Consider the following 19,831-nt stretch of genomic DNA (forward strand, 5'->3'; position numbering starts at 1 on the left):
TACACTGGTCTCTTGCCAACTCCTTCACTAAGTAACTTGTAGTTCCTGCAGAATGGCATCAATGGTCTGGATGAATATGGCTCAGCATTATATACCACATGATTCGGGATCTTGTCACCACAGCTGTATTTCCTCCCTCTACTCGCTGTACAAAAGATCAGTGCCGCATCCAGGTGGCTTTAAGAGGTGGATTAACATGTAGGTCTGGATCTGGGCACAGGACTTTTGTGGGGTCTCGTCTGTGTGTACTGTCTGTTATGCTAATTAGGTGTATATATACATCCTTCTAAGCAGCATGAATGCCAACATGTCCTGTGACATACTGAAGCAGAGCATGACCTTCTCCCTTTGGAGACTGGGCCGCAGGGCAGTATTCTAACATGATAATGACCCCAAACACACCTCCAAGATGACCACTACCTTCCTAAAATAGCCGAGGGTAAAGGTGATGGACTGGCCAAGCATATCTTCAGAACTAAACCCTATTGAGCATCTGTGGGTCATCATCAAATGGAAGGTGGAGGAGTGCAAGTTCTCTAACATCCACCAGCTCCGTAATGTTGTCATGGAGGAGTGGAAGAGGACTCCAGTGGCAACCTGTGAAGCTCTGGTGAACTCCATGCCCAAGAGGGTTAAGGCAGTGCTGGAAAATGATGGTGGCCACACAAAATATTGACACTTTGGACCCAATTTGGACATTTTCACTTAGGGGTGTACTCACTTTTGTTGTCAGCGGTTTAGACATTAATGGCTGTGTGTTGAGTTATTTTGAGGGGACAGCAAATTAAGACTGGCCATACACCTACATATTATCTGCAGATTTTCTATGGTCAGATGGAAAAAGTGGAACAGATTCCTCCATCTACGCTGAACTGTATGGATGGAGGAATTTCCCATTTTTTTTTCCATCTGACCATAGAAAATATGCAGGTAATCTATAGGTGTATGGCAAGTCTTACACTGTTATACAAGCTTTACACTCACTACTTTACATTGTAGCAAACTGTCAATTCTTCAGTGTTGTCACATGAAAAGATATAAAATATTTACAAAAATGTGAGAGGTGTGCTCACTTTTGTGAGACACTGTATGTATGTATGTATGTGTATATATATATATATATATATATATATATATATATATATATATATATATATATATATATATATATATATATACTGCCTGTAGCTTTAGCTACATACAGTACACCATACTGGGTTCGGGCTGTGAGTCAGAGACTACCCGTTTTACACCCGGAACAATACATACATACATAAAAAAGCAGTATTGAATTCTGTAAATAAATATAAAGTTTCCTCGGATTGACTGTGTCTGAGAGCATGGCGTCATCAGCCCACCGGCCAAATATTTATCAAGCTATGGGCAGGCTGGTTGTACTGAAGTCAATCCATCAATCAAATTCAGTACAACCAGCCTGTTTTTTTTTTTTTTTTTTTTGTTTGTTTGTTTTTTCTCACCTGATCACTGCCTATAGCTGCCAGCAGAGGTAATTGTATTCTGTCAGTGAAGAAGGCTCACCCCCAGCAGAACATAATAGCGCTGTGGGAGGGATTCCCCCATCAACTGACTGTACTGTGTCGATGGGGGAATCAAGCAGTAACCTTTTCTTCACCCCTGGGTTGAAGGAAAGAAAATTGCATATTGTATGGCCTGCCTTACTTATTTTGCTGCATCTAGCAAACCCTGTGTCTTCTATTCCACTACAACATAAATATGATTGATGAGCCATCATTTGTTCAGGAGCCTTGCAGACGGATATCGGGACAGATACAGACAGATCAGCTTATGTAATAATTTATCTGGATATATTTGTGTTATGAGGCAATAGAAAAGGTTACAAAGTTTTGTCCAGTAAGATGCTTTTAAAGTGATACTCTGTAATTTCACCCTATAAAATTATGTTAAAAAAAAAGCTGATTTCCATATGCAATATATACATACCTAAACCTAGTATGTTCATCATTTTATTGCATTAATTTCTACAAAGTGTTTCTTGATTTCTTTTTTTGGCAGGATTAATTTAAACGGTTGTTTTTTTGTTTTTTGTTTTTTTACTTCTCTGCATGCACTGCTATTCATATGTGGATGCTTTAGGCTGGGTTCACACATCCGATGGATGCAGCTTACAGCAGGGGTTCGGTGCGTCCCTGTTCTCTGTTTCAGGGACAAATCAGGGTGAATGCATGCATAAAAATTTGAAACAGAGCCAAAGACGCAGTTCCTGTGCAGGCCGCTTCGCAAACCGCAGCGGAAATATGTGAACCGCCTCCATAGAGAGCCGGTGTTCTGCCGTGTAATGTCCGGCCATCAAATAGTGTCTGGGCCATACTGCGCATGCGCAGTACGGAGCAGACGAAGCTTCGGAAAATCTCCCCCACCATCCAAGCGGACATAGGGTTGTGAATATTAGAGGGCCCCTCGCGAGCGAGCTTCGGTCGCCACGCTTCGGGCTCGGCCTCGCTGCGCTCGGCTCTTTTTTATTCTTACTCTATGTCCACTTGGATAGTGGGGATAGAACCTGGACTCACGGCGCAGGCGCCGTTCATCCTCTGCAATTTTCGGAATCTGTGTTGCTGTGTACTGCGAATGCGCAGTACGCAGCGGACACTATCGGATGGAGGACGTTATATGACAAGACACCAGTCACAATCTCCTGTCATGCGAATCGGATGTGGAGAAATCTGAATCCAATTCACATAGGTGTGAACCCGGACTTAAGCTGTGTAAGTGGCTTATTCCATCAGGTTAGTGTGATTGCAGCGGCCATTTCTTTGTACTCATAGAAACGTCCAGTAAACAACCATTTAAATGTGATCAGGAGGACACAGCGAAATGAAGAATCATGAAAACAAGGAAAGGAAGGTATTTAAATATCGTTAAAACAGCAGAGGTGTTCAGTGACATTAAAGTAATACTAGAGTAAGCTGGTTATGTTGTGGATGTTTGGTGTCCAGACAGAATGTCAGATCTCATTTTCTGATGTTTCGGGTGTACTGAAATGCAGTAATTCTGGCATGTACCATGCTAACAGAATATTGAAAGTTAATAAGAAAACTTGTAGATAGACTTGTTTAATCATCAGTTCTGCTTTATGCACCTTAGCAACCTTTGATACCAGACAAGAAAAGGCAAGGACCATCGAGGAGCTGAATAAAGATCTTCAACTGTCGGCAAGAGAACAGAGTGAGGACAGCTCCAAAAAAGGTGGGATATTTATCTATCTATGGGTATAATATCATAGCTTTTTAACCACTTCCCGACCAGCGCACGACGATGTACGTCGACAGAATGGCACGGGCAGGCATATTGGCGTACAGGTACGTCCAATATTCGATGCCGCCCTGCCATCGGGAGCGCGCCGCCGGCGGCGCGCTCCCGCGCTGGTCGGGACCCCCGTGAGTCCGGTCGCGGGTCCCGCGGACTCGATCGCCGCGGGCATCCCCGCGATCGTCTCACGGAGCGGCCGAATGGAGGAAATGCTGTATAAACAACATTTTTCCATTCTGCCTAGCAACTAGTGACACTGATCTCTGCTCCATGTGATTGGAGCAGAGATCAGTGTACACTAAATGAAAGCCCAACCCCCCACAGTTAGTAACACACCCCTAGGAACACTTAACCCCTACACTGCCACCCACTGGTTAACCCTTTCACTGCCAGTGTCATTTACACAGGAATCACTGCATTTATATAGCAGTGATTACTGTATAAATGACAATGGTCCCAAAAATGTGTCAAAAATGTCTGATAGGTGCCCGACAATGTCGCAGTCACAATAAAAATCGCAGATCGCCGCCATTACTAGTAAAAAAAATAATAATAAAAAATTATTAATAAAAATGCTATAAAACTATCCCTATTTTGTAAACGCTATAACTTTTGCGCAAACCAATCAATAATCGCTTATTGCGATTTTTTTTTTTTTTACCAAAAATATGTAGAAGAATACGTATCGGCCTAAATTGAGGGAAAAAAATGTTTTTTTATATATTTTTGGGGGATATTTATTATAACAAAAAGTAAAAAATAATGAGTTTTTTTTTTTCAAAATTGTCGCTCTATTTTTGTTTATAGCGCAAAAAATAAAAACCGCAGAGGTGATCAAATACCACCAAAAGAAAGCTCTATTTGTGGGAAAAAAAGGACGTCAATTTTGTTTGGGAGCCACGTCGCAGGACCGCGCAATTGTCAGTTAAAGCGACGCAGTGCCGAATCGCAAAAAGTGGTCTGGTCTTTGACCAGCAAATTGGTCCGGTCTGAAAGTGGTTAAAACTGAATATAAAATGGGACGTGGAGTCTAATCACGTATACTTTTTAAATATCCAATATTTTCATGTGTGACAAAGTCTAAACTCTTTTATCTATAGCAAAGTAATGCATCCCAAAAATGGAGGCCCGTACACACGATCAGACTTTTTGAAAATGAACATGCAAATTAGCTGTTTTCAGGCAACATCCGACCGTGTGTATACTCCATCGGACAAACTTTTTTGGTTTTCATCTGACTTTTGTTGGCTGTGCGAACAGACAAACTTTTCAACAATGTAAGTCCGATGGAGCAAAGTCCAATCGTGTGTACAGACACCCATTGGACTTTACAAATGTGCATGCTCAGAACTAATGCAAAAGATCAGACAACAATACAGAAGTTGACCAAAGGTGGGGGTAAAGAGCAGTAAAACCACATGATTTGGTGAAAGTTGGCTGAAAAAGTCAGATCAACATGAGGACAAGGTGCTTTGGGTTGGGGGGGGGGGGGGGCCGCAGGACGCAGGACGCCCCAAAGCACCCATCCCACCCCATGTTGAGGGCATGCGGCCTGGTATGGTTCAGAAGGAGGGGGCCACTCACTCGTTCCCACCCCATTTCCTGACGGGCCTGGCTGCGTGCTCGGAAAAGGGTCTGGTATGTATTTTTCGGCGTATGGGGTTTCCCTTAAAATCCATACCAGACCTAAGGGCCTGGTATGCTCTTGGAGGGGAACCCATGCCAGTTTTTTATTTAAAATTTGGCATGGAATTCCCCCCTAGAGCTGATTATTCTGTGATTTGGCCACAGCCAAAGTCGCCTGGCCTGGGGGCGACTTGAAGTTGTGTTGTAAGTCGCACTGTAATTCATTCTCAAGTCTTGTCCAAGTTGCCTCCCAAAGTCACGCTGCAAGTCGTGTTGCCACTGTGAATGTACTCTTAGGCAAGTTTTTTGTTAAAATGTATCAAACTTTAATTACACATAATACGTTTAGGCACCAACATGAATATAAATACACATACATTTAAAAACAATTAAAATATGTCCTATCCAACATGCATATCAAGCTAATATCCAACAACAACCTATTAGAGTAATACTAGTAGTATTGCACCAGTTTCTATGCATTACAGAGACAATGATTCAAATATATTTGTATTGACCAATAATGTGTACATTATCAATATATGTGATATAGATTTCTGATGTCACATAAACACACTTAACTGTGTAATCGAGTGCAAGTAACCATGTACACGTGCCTATAAATCTACAGAGTATTTGAAAATCCACTACTAAATATATCCAAGGTGTGCTTCCTTAGTGAATCCACTATATTGCAACCCTCCTGCAGTTATATCTCATAGGGATGAAAGTGTAGTCATTCAACTATGAAATAATAGCTAGGGACTACTATGGAACAGTAAATGACATATACGCCAAATGCTGACAGGCTAAACATCTGGGATCTCAATTTTCATTGTATGATTTAACCCATAACTCCCCAGTATTGAGGGATTACTCCTGAGCCATTAGTGTGTCCCCTGAAAGTGTTTGTGACATCCCCAATATAGAATTGCTGGAGATGACCTTTATGTAGAACCACAGTTCATAGAGCCAATTATATTTACCACTTAAAGAGGTCAAATCTCATATTTTCAGAGATAAGTAATCCAGGTCTCCTAAGAAGTGTATAAATCAAATATCCACTAAAACGGGGTGTGTGAGCATCTCCTGTGTATTATCTTAAGATGCCTCAGAATACCTGAAGTCCCATCTATACAATAATACTACCAGGGTGTCAAAACCCAAGTCCAAGAATGCTGAAGCCATGTGATGCTCTGACATGTTTTTTCCCCAACAGGACTTCCTCCCACTTCGGCCAGCTGATGAAAAGCTATAAATTAGGAGTCCTTGCTACAAAATAATAACCACAGCGTTCTCAGTTTTTTATTTCTTCCCCAAATGATTATTGCTCTTAGGGTCTATATTCAGAAAATGAAAGAATTGATGGTTTACATCTGTGTGATGTGAAAGTGTGTACTGGGAGTATGTTTTTAGCCTGGTTATTTTCCAGATAATATCTTTATGTGGCCATCAAGTCCCAGCAGTCTAAGACCCAATGACCCCATTGACCCTGGGAGTACCATAATTGGCACAATTTTTACTGGTGCCACGTAGTCAGCTCACAAAACCATGACCTGGTATTTCTAGTAGATGAGAGCGGAATTCTAGACACTGAAAAACAGGTATTGTTTGTTGAGATTCCAGCAGCTATTGTTACACAATTGTTTTTGTTTTGTTTTTTGCTCTTCTTGGAATCTACCTTTTTGTCTGTCTGAACAATCGGGCTTTGTTCATATCAGCACATTGTATTAAGGCACCATATACCCATTGGAGCAATATGATGCTTGTAATTTAGAATGGCTTCCCAATGCACCTGCACTGCAGAGCACTACCATGCACTGCATTATCAAAAATGCTACAGGTGTGATTTTTTTTTTTTTATGTGCTAGGAACCTATCCAAATGAAAAGATGGCCTTAACACAACTCACTTGCAAAGTGAGAACAGACCCCAAAATTCAAAAATGTAATATAATACAGCTTACTAGTCCTTGGATGTGGTGGCTGCATTAGCTTTCCCTTTTTTTTTTTTTTTTTTTTTAACCTGCTGATCCTGCTACAAATACATTAAAGTGACAGCGCTCACTAATGCCGTGTACACACGATCAGACTATCCAGCGGACTTGGTCCGGCGGACTTTTTTTCCCCCAAAAGTGCGGCGGACTTAGAAAGTAGTTTTGACTTAAAAATTGTCCGCAGGACTGCGAGTCCGGCGGACAATCCGGCCGTGTGTGTGCTAGTCTGCCGGACTTTTGAAATGAATGGACTTTCCCACACACAGAGAAAAGTCTGTTCGTTTTGAGCGCAGCTCCAGGTAGAAGGTACTAGCGAAGGAAATCAATGTCGCTGCCTTCGGCGGCGAGATTGACATGTCACTGGCCCCGTCACCTGGTATGGACTTAAAGGGGAAGACCTACGCTGAAAAAACGGCGTGGGGCTCCCCCCCCCAAAGTCCATATAAGACCCTTATCTGAGCACGCAACCCAGCCGGTCAGGAAAAGGGGTGGGGATGAGCGAGCTACCCCTACCCATTCACCTGGTGAAAAATTAAAAAAAAAAACACCACACAAGGGTTTGAAATAATTTATTGCACAGCTCCGGGGGTCTTCTTCCGTTTTGGAGGGGGGGTCTTCTCACCGGACTCCTCTGCTATCTTCTGCTAGCTCTTTTACTAGTGGAGGAGCCCGGCTTTCTTCGTCGCCGCCCGGGGGTCTTCTTCCGACTTCGGGGGTCTTGTCCCCCTCTTTGATTTTTCTTTCCGGGCCGCTGTCGCCGTCTCTTCTTCTTCTCTTCTTCTTCTTCTCTTCTTCTTCTTCTCTTCTTCTTCTTCTCTTCTTCTTCTTCTCTTCTTCTTCTCCTTCTCCTCTTCTTCTCCTTCTCCTCTTCTTCTCCTTCTCCTCTTCTTCTTCTTCTCCTCTTCTTCTCCTCCTCCTCTTCTTCTTCTTCTCTTCTTCTTCTTCTCTTCTTCTTCCTTGAGATGCTGACTCGACGCTCTCTCTGGCCACAATGACAGGGACGTGTTGAGCGGCAACTTATATAGGGACAATGGGCGGGGTCACCGGGTGATTTCCCCGCCCCTTATGATGTCACAGTCCCAGAGGTCTCTAGAGGACTCCATATAAGTCACCCCACACCACGGCCTTGTCATTGCGGCCAGAGAGAGCGTCGAGTCAACATCTCAAGAACAAGAAAATGAGAGGGCGGCGACAGAAGACCGGGCCACCGCTAGTAAAAGAGTTGGAAGAAGGAGCGGAGGCCCGGCAAGAAGAACCGAAGATGGGGACAAGACCCCTGAAGTCAGAAGAAGAGTCCACAGAAGACCGGGCCACCGCTAGTAAAAGAGCTAAAGGAAAAAAGCGGAGGCCCGGCAAGAAGATCCCCCGAAGAGGGGGACAAGACCCCCGAAGTCAGAAGAAAACCCCCGGGCAGTGACGAAGAAGAAAGCCAGGCTCCTCCGCCAATAAAAGAGCTAGCAGAAGATAGCATGGAGGAGGCGACATTGACTTCCTTTGCTAGTCCCGTCTACCTGGTGCCTCGTTCAAAATGAACGGTCTTTCCTCCGTGTGTGGGCAAGTCCGTTCATTTCAAAAGTCTGGTTGTGTGTGGGCAGGTCCGCTCGTTCGGAAAGTCCGGCGGACTTTCCGGCGGTTTGTGCGCCGGATAGTCTGATCGCATGTTCGCGTCATTACTGTACTGTGTTTGTGGAGGAACCGCATTGTCACCCTGGACTGCTTTGGACTACAAATACCTCTCACCTTCACATCTTTATTGCTTTGGCATAAGTTCTTTTGTGGTTCAAAGAAGACATCTTAGAAAGCTGATACATGGAGATTTCAGTTCAGTCCACTGGAATTTACAATGACTTTCTGGAAGGATCAAGGGTTATTTTTCTGTACTTGTAGAATGTATAAAGCTTGACAACCAAAGTAGTCACCATAACAAGAACTGCTAAGCTGTAGAGCTGCATAATCCGGCATTTCCACGATTATTGTAATAAGTGCAGAGCCGTTCTCTGCTCATAGCTGACAGCTGTTCAAGCTTTGCAGCTGCCTCTTCTTTTTTTTTTTTGACCGCTGTCAGCTGTGAGCAGAGAACGGCTCTGCACTTCTGGGACAGCCAGGGACTGCGGGCTCCTCTGCTCTGTTGTGGGTCAGACTGGAGGAGGGAATGACATCACATTGAGGTGCGCCATGCTCAGAACCTCATTGGCTGGAAGCGCCTGACATGGCACCTGTCCTGGCACACTGCTGGCATCCAGGCTGCAGCCTAATCTTATTGGCGATCCAGATTTGCAGGGTCTAGTGGCAGCAGACATCAACCAATCAAATTCACGCACAGGGCAGGCAGCACAGATGACTGTGTCTGTGTGAGGCCTGCACACTTTCTCAGTGAGTGACAGACAGTCAGCACTATGCTGGCAGAGCCGCAGAGTCTCGCAGTGTGGCGCCGGCGAACAACCTGAATGATCCCACAGCAAACCTGCAATTCTAGTGTGCCGCAGCACACAGTTTGAGAAACACTGTTTTAGATCAAAGGGATGAACTTCAGTCTGTAAGGTTGGTTAACCACTTAAAGATTAAGCCTTTTTGTTGCTTACAGGTTAAAACCAGTCTTTTTGCTAGAAAATTACTTAGGACCCAAATATGTATTTCTTAATTGTACATCACGGGACACAGAGCCATAGTAATTACTATGTGGGTTATAGGCCACCTTCAGGTGGTGGACACTGGTACACCCTAAGGCAGGAAGTCCACTTCCTATATATCCCCTCCCACTACTGGGAGTACCTCAGTTTTTTTCGCCAGTGTCTTTTTTTTGTCAAAAACATTTTATTGAAGATGCATACAACAATACAGGAGGTTTAAACAGTGCATAATCAATAGAATTCAAAAGATCAGTTACATTTGTTAAAACATATAGGCGAACGCAGTCGCCATGATACAAACAAGAAGAGAGAAAAAACAGGATAAAATAGTAAACATCAGGATGCTATGCGCAACCATAAAAGGGAACACTAGCAAAAGAGAATGCATCGTGTGACAATTAAAAGGTAGCTATCTCGCTACCTGTGTAACAGAGGTGTTTTATCGAGTCTCTGAGGGTGTTTTGTGTGAAATGGGTATCCCTGCCATGGCATACCAATTGTTATGAGTATAGACAGAGGAAATCGACGACTTATGTGAATAGCTATTTGAAAGTATGGGTAGAACAAATCAACACAAAAAATTTAGCAAAATATAGAAGGGGTTTTGTAGACATCCGAATCCAGGAAGTCTAAGAGGTTAGATACTGAGAAATGAGAAATGATTTCATTTTAAGGGTTGAATTTCTATGGAAGAGGTCTGTGCCCCAGTCCTTGCTGTCAGGTCTGCATAAGGCGTTTATACGGATCGGAGGTCTGAAAGTGAATCCAACAGGCCCATGTAGTTGTGAACTTTGCAGGAGTATCATTGGCCTGGTGGATCAGGTCTTCCATTGTCATCACATTGTTAATGCAATGAAACCAGTCCCGGAGTAGGGGGGGGGGTCAGGGGAGCGCCACTTACGTGGAATGCATGTTCTAGCTGCATTGACCATGTGCATGGCTAGAGACTTAAGGTATGAGTGGTTTGAGTGATCTGAGTAGTGCAGCAAAAATTGGGCCGGGGTGTACTCTAGGTGATAGGTCGTGACTTCTTCTATCGTTTTGTGTACTTCCGACCAATATGTTTGTATGGCAGGGCATGACCACCAAATATGCAAAAATGTTCCAATTGCCGTGTTGCATCTCCAACACTTCTGGGAGATGGAGGGGTTAATTATGTGAAGTTTATGGGGCGTGAGGTACCACCTGGAAGCTATTTTAAAGGCAGTCTCTTGTGTGTTGGTGTTGACCGATCCTTTATGGACACATCTATAAATATGATCCCAGTCAATTTCAGAAACTTCCACTTGGAGGTCAGTAGACCATTTTTGCTGTATATGGAGGTTATTCTTATCACTGTCCTGAAACAACAGTGGATATGTGTGCGAGATTAAGTGGCGCTGGGGTTCTTCCTTGTAGCATAGTTCTTCAAAAGTAGTCAAGGCTCTGGACCATTGTGGTCTGGTTGTATGATTGAGTAGAAAATGGCGGATCTGTAGGTATGCCCATAATGGAAAGGTCCATTGACGTGTACCATTCGATATGGAGAAGGCGTCCGACAGATGGCCATTTACCCTAACCTTCGCTGTAGGGACAGAGTAAAGAGCTAGAATTGAATTCAACAAGCGAGGCGGGATATGTATAGCTGTAAGTACTGCAGACATATAGTCCCAGGCCACCCTGTCGAACGCCTTCTCCGCATCCAGTGATAGCATGAAACCAGGTGTCTTAGAAATTGATAGCCAGTGGCCGACATTTAGGGCTTTAAGGGTGTTATCCCTAGCTTCCCTTCCCGGAATAAACCCAACTTGATCAGGACTAATGAGCTGAGGCAAGAGTGGTAGCAGTCTATTTGCTAAAGCTTTGGCATACCATTTAAGGTCTACATTCAATAGAGAGATTGGTCTATAGTTTGTTACTACCAAGGGATCCTTTCCCGGTTTCGGGATGACCGTTATATGTGCTTGTAAAAATTCAGCAGGGGGATGAGTAGGCTCGGCGAGTGAGCGGAATGCCTTCAGAAAATGTGGTAAAAGGATGTCTGCAAACGTTTTATAATAGGCCACTGTTAGCCCGTCAGGGCCTGGGCTCTTCCCTGGTTTAAGCTGCTTGAGAGCTACAGTGATTTCTTCCGACGTTAAGGGGGAGTCTAAATCTCGAGCTGTGTCATCTGAAATGGGATCGGGACTATAGCGATGCAAAAATTCCTTAATTTTTTCTTGTCGTAAAGCCGATTGATCTACCGTCGGGGTCGTGTGGGATAGATTATAAAGTTTTGTATAGTACTTAACGAATTGGCTGGCTATATCTTCAGATTTGTGTATTTTTTTGCCGGTGACGTCGGTCAGAGAATGAATGGTGTTGGCGGCTCTTCTAATTTGAAGTGCTCTGGCCAGCAATTTGCTGGTTTTGTTGCCATATTCGTAAAAAGATTTCTTATAAAGGATATATTTGCGTTTAGTTTGCATATCTAATAATTCCAGGAGTTTTGCTCGAGCTTCCGTAAGTTCTGTAAGCGTAGCTACCGCTTGGGAATGTTTGTGGGCCGATTCAAGTCTCTTAATTTGGGCGGTAAGGTCTGAATATAGCTTCTTTCTCTCGCGGTTGCGTTTGGCCTTAAGTGCAATTAGAATTCCCCTAATTACACTCTTATGTGCTGCCCAGTTATTTAAAGGGGAAGTGTCTTCAGCTTTATTTTCAATGAAAAAATGTTTCAAATGGGTATTGAGTTCTGCCTGAATGGATGGGTCGGTAAGTAGAGAGGAATCAAGTCTCCAAATTGGAGTTGAAGATTTGGTCATAGGGAATTGTAGAGTGATCGAGATTGGGTGGTGGTCAGATATGATCATTGGGTCTATAGAAGCTTTTCGTAGTAGTGGTAGATCTTTCTGTGTTAGGAATAGAAAGTCAATACGTGAGTATCTGTCGTGGGGGGCTGAGTAATATGTATAATCTCTACAGTCGGGGTTTAAAGTACACCAAGTATCATGGAGCAACACAGTAGTTAGGGATGAGTTAATAGCCTTCAAGGCTCTATACGGAAGAGAAGATGTGCCGGTGGACGTGTCGAGGACGGGTACAAGGGGGGCATTAAAGTCTCCTCCCAGGATCACAATTCCTTCCTGGAAGGAGATTAGTAAGGTCGTTATCTTTTTGAAAAAAGCAACCTGTTGAGTGTTTGGGGCATATATGTTGACTAAGGTAACTGTTGTGCCAGCATATTGACCTTTAAGGAAGATAAACCTGCCGTTTTCATCTATCAATTGATCAGTGAGTTGAAAGGGGCAATTTTTTTGAAACAATATTGAAACTCCTTTCGACTTCGTGAGAGAGGAAGTTGCATGAAAGGCAGTAGGGTATCGATTGTCATGGAGTTTTGGGACTGAGTTCGTCTTGAAATGCGTTTCTTGCAGAAAAATAATGTCTGCTCTATTCCTGTGCATAGTGAGGAGGAGTTTGGACCTTTTCCCCGGGACGTTCAGACCTTTAACATTAAGTGAAATAATTTTTGCTGTGAGGGGGACTGTTGGATTCGGGTTCGAGGACATCTTCGAGCCGAGTTTAAAGAAAAGTGATAGTATCAGAGTCAGTAATAAGTTTGTCTGTCCCTAACCTAAGTGTTATTAAGTACTAAACACTTAACTCGCTAACTCTGGGAGATTCCTCCATCTATATCGAGAGAGGGGAGGCAGAGAAAACCGAGCTGACTCGATGTGGGGGAAGAAGTTGAATGACAGGTGTCGAACCAACTAAGGTATAACTGGCGTTGGGAAGTCCCTTGAAATCCCCGAAGGGCCACCCGGACTTTTTATGTACAGTCGCCAGATAGGGTCAGTGGTGTTGTGAGGTATGTCTTGTTTTAAACTCTAAAAGTACCACTGCAGTGGGGTTAGCTCTACCTCGGACGAAGAGGGAATGCCTGTAGAGTTGAAATTCTAACAAAGATAGTATTGTGATGGTAGGCCAACGGTCTCCGTCGTCTTGTACCAGAGACCTGAGGTCTATAACTAAATTGGTAAGGTGTCTAAATCATTTGTAATCCGTCCAGCCTGCGGCCAGAATCACAACCGTTAGAATAAATTATCATAAAGTTTGGGGGATGTCTTTTAAGCATCTGCTGATCTTATATCGTGAGCCTAAGGTTGTTTTGGGATATAATCCTAAGCTTAAAATAGTAAGGGGCTATCATATAATCAGACTACTTCCGTTCAGTTCGTTCATTTATCGTGCATGTCGCTCTAAGCGATCTTATTAACACAGATTGTCTAGGCCATAGATCACATCAATGTATGAGAAACCTGACCTGTGGACTTGTTATCAGTTGGCAGGTGAAGCCTAAGCTTAAAGAGTAGGGTGCAAAACATAAACCAGAACCAATGTCTAACTAAAATACTAACAAAAAATACCGAAATACAAAAAGGACTGTCTCACTCCCGTGTGTTCAAATCATCATATAGTCCTCCCCGTCTTTTAAATAACAACCCGGTTTAAAGAAAGACATAAATATGGCAGCATGTAAGGTTAGATGTCAAGTACCATAGTGGAAAAGACAGCTCTATCATTATAAAAAGTACTGTCGCCCCAGGGGAGGCCCTCTTGTGGCATCATGGAGGAGCCCAGAGGTGTCAAGGGGTGATGCTGAGCCTCTCACCCATGTTAGTCCTTCACAACTGCTAGGCTCAAGCTTACGTGGGGTTTACTTTGTCCAACCCCCTGGGAGAGAAAAAATATCATGTGCCTCTCCAGCGTAACTGATAGGGGATGGGCATAGCAAAGCCTGTAGGCAACACTATACATGCCCTCAGAGCAACTAGTTTCAGTAGAGCAAAATGGAGCCCCATCTATATAGCTTTACCATAAATCTGTAAATAGGCCCTTCTGTGCGAGTTCATGAGCATAGTCCTGTCTTTTCGGTATACCTCCATTCTCAGATGCATTCCAAGCTGCCGAATGTGGATCTTTCTGTTTCCGCGGATTCCGAAGTCGGGCATGCTGAAAGGGCTCGGGTGTCAATGTAAGGTATTGAAAGCAAAAGTCTTGGATTAATATTCAGGTTGCAACGACCCCTCCGATCGAAGGTGCAAAGTTACGTATATCCATCCGTACGTGAGTACGTTCGCAAGCCAGGTTTTTTAATGTACACATCTACCTAAGTCGTTGGAAAGCTGTCCGAAAGTATCACCGACGGTATGTGGCTTTCGTAGAGTCCGACCGATTTTAAGAAAACGATCGTGTTCATTCTTGACAGGAGGGATCTTAGTCTACATATGCGGAAAAAGGTTCAAGGAGACGTGTTGCTTGCGTCTTCCAGTAAGAGAATCATAGCGGCATAGGCAGTTTAAGATCGCTGGGGGAGGGTAAGTGACAGCAATGTATATGTATATTCTATTAGCGTGGAAAGGAGGATATAAACGTGAGTCTTAAAATAAAATCATTGCGGTGTGATGACAGTCTGTAACTGGGGAAATTATAATGTTAGACAGAGGTTGAACCTAAGGAGGATATACTGACCGGCTTAACGATCCCTGCGTGCCCTCCTTGGTAGCGGTGCTGCAGTTGGGCTCGCTGGTGGGTGTCTGATGCGGGATCCTCCTCCTGTTCTGCTTAGAGATGGGGATCTGCGCCTCCGCGGATTTGGGGTTTGAAAGTCCATGCGCTCACGGTCCGGGTAGCTACGAACCGGGATTTGGAAATCAGCATACCAGTTCGGTAGGTCTATATATGGGATGTCCAGCACACGGCAGAACGAATCCAGCTCCTCCGGGACCCTCAGGGTGGCAGTGCGTCCAAGGTATGTGGCTTGAAGAGCGAACGGAAACCGCCAACGGTACCGTATGTCCCTATTATTCTTCAAGATTTCTAACAACGGGCGTAAATCTCTCCTGTGTCTCAGTGTGATCGCCGATAAGTCTTGAAAGATTTGAATAGGGTTGTCCTCGTATGTTAATCCTGGTTGGTCTCGGGCCTTTTTAAGGATATCTTCTTTGATCGCAAAATCGTCAATGTGGCAGATTACATCCCTTGGTGGATCTGCTTCTTTGCCTTTGGGCCTCAGTGCCCTGTGTATACGCTCCATAGCGATGGCAGTCTGCTGCGGCCTGTCCAGGAGTTGGTTAAAGATGGAAGTCACAGCAGGAATCAACTGCTCTTGGTCGATGGATTCAGGTAGGCCGCGCACCCTGAGGTTGTGCCTGCGGCCTCTGTTATCAATGTCCTCGACGTGCCGCTGAAGTTCACGGAGCTGCATGGTATGGGTATCCACTCGACGGTCGGTTCTGTGGATGGCCTGTTGGTGTTGTGAGGCCTGAGTTTCCACCGCGTGTACGCGGCCTGAGATTTCTTGAAGTTCACGGCGGAGGTCGGAGATAGCTGCTGTAAGCGTATCTTTTATGTCAGTCGCTACCGCCTTCAGGTCTTGTAGGCTAGGGTGTTGATGGAGCGGAGGGTGAGCGGGTCCTGGCATTGGCGGTGTGTCCGTAGGAGTAAGTGTAATGCCGACGTGGCCACGGGCGGGAGAATTCATCGCCATGTTTGCTCCTTGGGTCCGGAAAAGTTCCGGGATAGTAGGTGCTGTGCGAGTGCTCAGGTCTCTCGGAGAGCGGGAGCGGGATGTCGAACGGCTCCGGGAAGAGGTGCCCATGATTTGAGCGGTGTGCGCTGGTACAATCCCCCGTTAGTAGGATTACAGGCCACAGGCTAGACGGAGCTTGGGAGTTAAGCAGCCATCTTCATCCCAAGGCAAGCCACGCCCCTCGCCAGTGTCTAAGGTGTTGACCACGAGTAAAGATGTGCTGTGCTGAGTTCCACTGGAGCAATCCTTGCTGGCGCTAGCTATGCAGCGGGATCCATTCAAAGTGTCTTTTTAGGCCGAATTGAACGGTATCCGAGCCTTGTGTCGGAAGAAACAATGTTTAGCCCGTAATGCTTCTCTTTCTAGAGAGCTGGACCCCGGGATCCAGTGCTTTTGGTTTATTCAGTTCTCCACTGCCTCTATACGGCAGTTTTGACACAGCCTTCCCCCTGGCCACCCTTCCAAGCCCCCCTCCCCACACACACACACACACACACACACACACACACACACACACACACACACACACACACGCACCGATTCCCCTCAGATCAGAGGCCCATGCTCGCGTGGAAAAATCCTCTTTTTCGAAAAGAGGTGGGGGCACGGTGGGAACAGGGAGTGCAGCAACGTCCAGCGCAGGGGTACTTTTAAAAGGCTCCATTTTTTTGCTGACTGCATCTGTCGGAGAGACACAAAAGCTAAAAAGGGGCATGTAAGTGGTGACACAGGCATTCCTTTGGCATGTTTACTGAAGCATCAGTTTGAGTGCTAATAGGAGCGACAGTTGCCGGACTATTTGCTCAAGCAGTGAATGCTGGTACTACCTCTGCATTTGTGCATTGGGCTATGGTCGGTAGGGGAGGTAGAAAGAAGGGCTCAAAAGGGACTCCTTCAAGCTCTAAACAGCCTAAACTCATCTAACTCATCTCTACAATGGCATCCTCCCCTGAGAGGGGGTGGCCGGTCAGAGCGAGCCATCAGCGTTCTCAAATATTGCAATAGGTTTCAATACTGCAGCCCCTGCCTATATTACTGGAGAGGGTTTTTTCCTAAAGTCATAATAGGATTAGCTAGCAGCTTTAATCTCATCCCAGAATGCGATTTATTTATTTATTTATTTATTTATTTATTTATTTTTTGGGTTCACTAAAGCCTCCCCAGCTGCATGTCTTTCCTGTCCATTGCTGGAAAGGCTTATGTATCCTGAGTGGCATCACCCAGATAAGCATTTTTTCTCTGATGACTCAACCTGAGCTAGCAGAAATTGGTGTATGTCAATCATTGAGAGACCAGTTTAAACAGGTGCTTGAAGTTATTCCTGATCAGCAGGCCAGGAGTTACCAGTGGCATTATGTTTAGCAATAGACGCCATGAGAGATTCTATTCTTCAAGCCTCACGCCTTACGCTTGGACTGGTGCATAGGCATAGAATCTTGTGGTTGAAATATTGGTCAGCCGAAGTGTCATACAAAGCTCATGGCTAGTTTTACGTTTCGGTGAACAGCTGTTTGGGGACTGATTTGGATAAATACATCCAAAAAAATTAATTTAAACAAGCTCCTTCTCCAGTGTCAGGAGCATCTGCCTCCAGGCAGTCACGACAACCTCCGCTGTCAAGTTCAAGAGGGGAACTGGAGCCTCCTTATGAGAGGGAGCCGCCACTCGCTCATGAAAGCGCCTGATCTCGTCTCCTCTCAGAGGCTAAGCAGGGTTTGGCCTGGTCAGTACCTGGATGGGGGACCACCTGGGAATACCAGGTGCCATGGGCTGCAGATGGGTGACGTCCTCAATAACTCTAGGGTACAAGCTTGAGTTCTGAAAGCCCCGTTTCCTCGTTTTCTCAGATTACAGAGGAAAACAAATCTCTTTCAAGCATTGGACCATCTTTTGTCTCAAAAAATGTATCTTAGTGGTTCTCATGCAAGAGCAGGGATTGGGATTTTATTTAAACCTTTTCACAATACCAAAACCAAATGGATATGTCAGACCCATTCTGGATCTCAAAGATCGAAACCGGAGTCAATCAGTGGTCTCCGTCCTACAAGGTGGAGAACTTCTGGCGTCAATAGACATCAGGGATGCATACCTCCCATGTACCTATATTTCCCGCTCACCATAAATATCTACGTTTCGAGGTAGAAAATCTTTGTTTTCAGTTTGTAGCTCTGCCTTTCGGTCTAGCTACTGCACCTCAAGTATTTACAAAGGTCCTAGCCCCTCCTGTAGCCGGAGTAAGGGCCCAAGGTATAACGATTATAGCTTACCTAGAAGATCTGCTCTTGATAGACCAGTCAGTCGCCCGCTTGGACCAAAGTATGATCCACAATAAACTACCTGGAAAACCTAGGTTGGATTCTCAACCTAGAGTAATCCTCCTTAAAAAAAATATCAAGGATATTAACCACTTCAGCCCCGGACCAATTGTCGGCCTAAGGACCAGAGGTCTTTTTACAATTTCGCACTGCACTGCTTTAACTGGTAATTGCGCGGTCATGCAATGTTGTACCCAAACGAATTTTGCGTCCTTTTCTTCCCACAAATAGAGCTTTCTTTTGATTGTATTTGATGGCCTTTGCGATTATTATTATTTTTATTTTATTTTTTTATTTTTTTTGCGATATAAATGGAAAAAGACGAAAATTTAGAGAAAAAAAAGATATTTTCTACTTTTTGTTATAAGAAAAATCGAATAAACTCAATTTTAGTCATACATTTAGGGCAAAATTTATTTAGCCACATGTCTTTAGTAAAAAAAAATGTCAATAAGCATATATTTACTGGTTTGCGCAAAAGTTATAGCTTCTACAAACTAGAGTACATTTTCTGGAATTTACACAGCTTTTAATTTATGACTGCCTATCTCATTTATTGAGGTGCTAAAATGGCAGGGCAGTACAAACCCCCCCCCCCCCATGACCCCATTTTGGAAAGTAGACACCCCAAGGAAATTGCTGAGGGGCATGTTGAGCCCATTGAATATTTGTTTTTTTGTCCCAAGTGATTGAATAATGACACAAAAAAAAACATTTTTACAAAAAGTTGTCACTAAATGATATATTGCTCACACATGCCATAGTTGTATGTGGAATTGCACCTCAAAATATATTCTGCTGCTTCTCCTGAGTATGGGGATACCACATATGTGGGACTTTTTGGGAGTCTAGCCGCGTACGGGACCCCGAAAACCAATCACTGCCTTCAGGATTTCTAAGGGTGCAAATTTTTGATTTCACTCCTCACTACCTATCACAGTTTCGAAGGCCATAAAATGCCAAAATAGCACAAACCCCCCCCCCCCCCCAAATGACCCCATTTTGGAAAGTAGACACCCCAAGCTATTTACTGAGAGGCATGTTGAGTCCATGAAATATTTTATATTTTGCCACAAGTTTCAGGAATATTACAATTTTTTTTTTTTTTTTGCACAAAGTTGTCACTAAATGATATATTGCTCACACATGCTATGGTCATAAATGAAATTACACCCCATAATAAATTCTGCTGCTTCTCCCGAGTACGGGGATACCACATGTGGGGGACAGTATCTTATCGGCTTGGAACAAGAAGATCCAATCTCTAGATTTCACAATGTATCTATCTCCAGGGTGCACCGAAGCCTCAGTTGGTGGTTGATGACCAAGAATCTGCAGAAGGGAAAATCTTTCCTACCGGTTACCTGGAAGATGGTAACAATGACCTTGCCCATCAACGTTCTAGAGATCTGGGGCAGTGCGCTTGA

At 44.3% G+C, this 19,831-nt stretch overlaps 1 protein-coding gene across 5 annotated transcripts in view; it reads left to right on the forward strand.

Annotated features, from left to right (window-relative positions):
• Positions 1 to 19,831, forward strand: part of TMLHE (trimethyllysine hydroxylase, epsilon) — an 81,902-nt gene that overhangs the window by 2,267 nt on the left and 59,804 nt on the right. For 3 of the 5 annotated variants that reach the window (XR_013262328.1, XM_077451887.1, XM_077452062.1), the window contains exon 2: positions 3,124 to 3,225. The exons of 1 other annotated variant lie outside the window; for it this stretch is intronic. The gene's annotated coding sequence lies outside the window, so the exon portion shown is untranslated. Of the gene's footprint in view, positions 1 to 2,828; positions 2,884 to 3,123; positions 3,226 to 19,831 lie in introns of those variants that run through there. One more of the 5 variants, XM_077451974.1, reaches the window with a different exon arrangement.

This window comes from Lithobates pipiens, unplaced genomic scaffold (genome assembly GCF_037356315.1).
Source record: "Lithobates pipiens isolate NorthernLeopardFrog02 unplaced genomic scaffold, aLitPip1_a1.2 Scaffold_1, whole genome shotgun sequence".
NCBI classification, from domain to species: domain Eukaryota; kingdom Metazoa; phylum Chordata; class Amphibia; order Anura; family Ranidae; genus Lithobates; species Lithobates pipiens.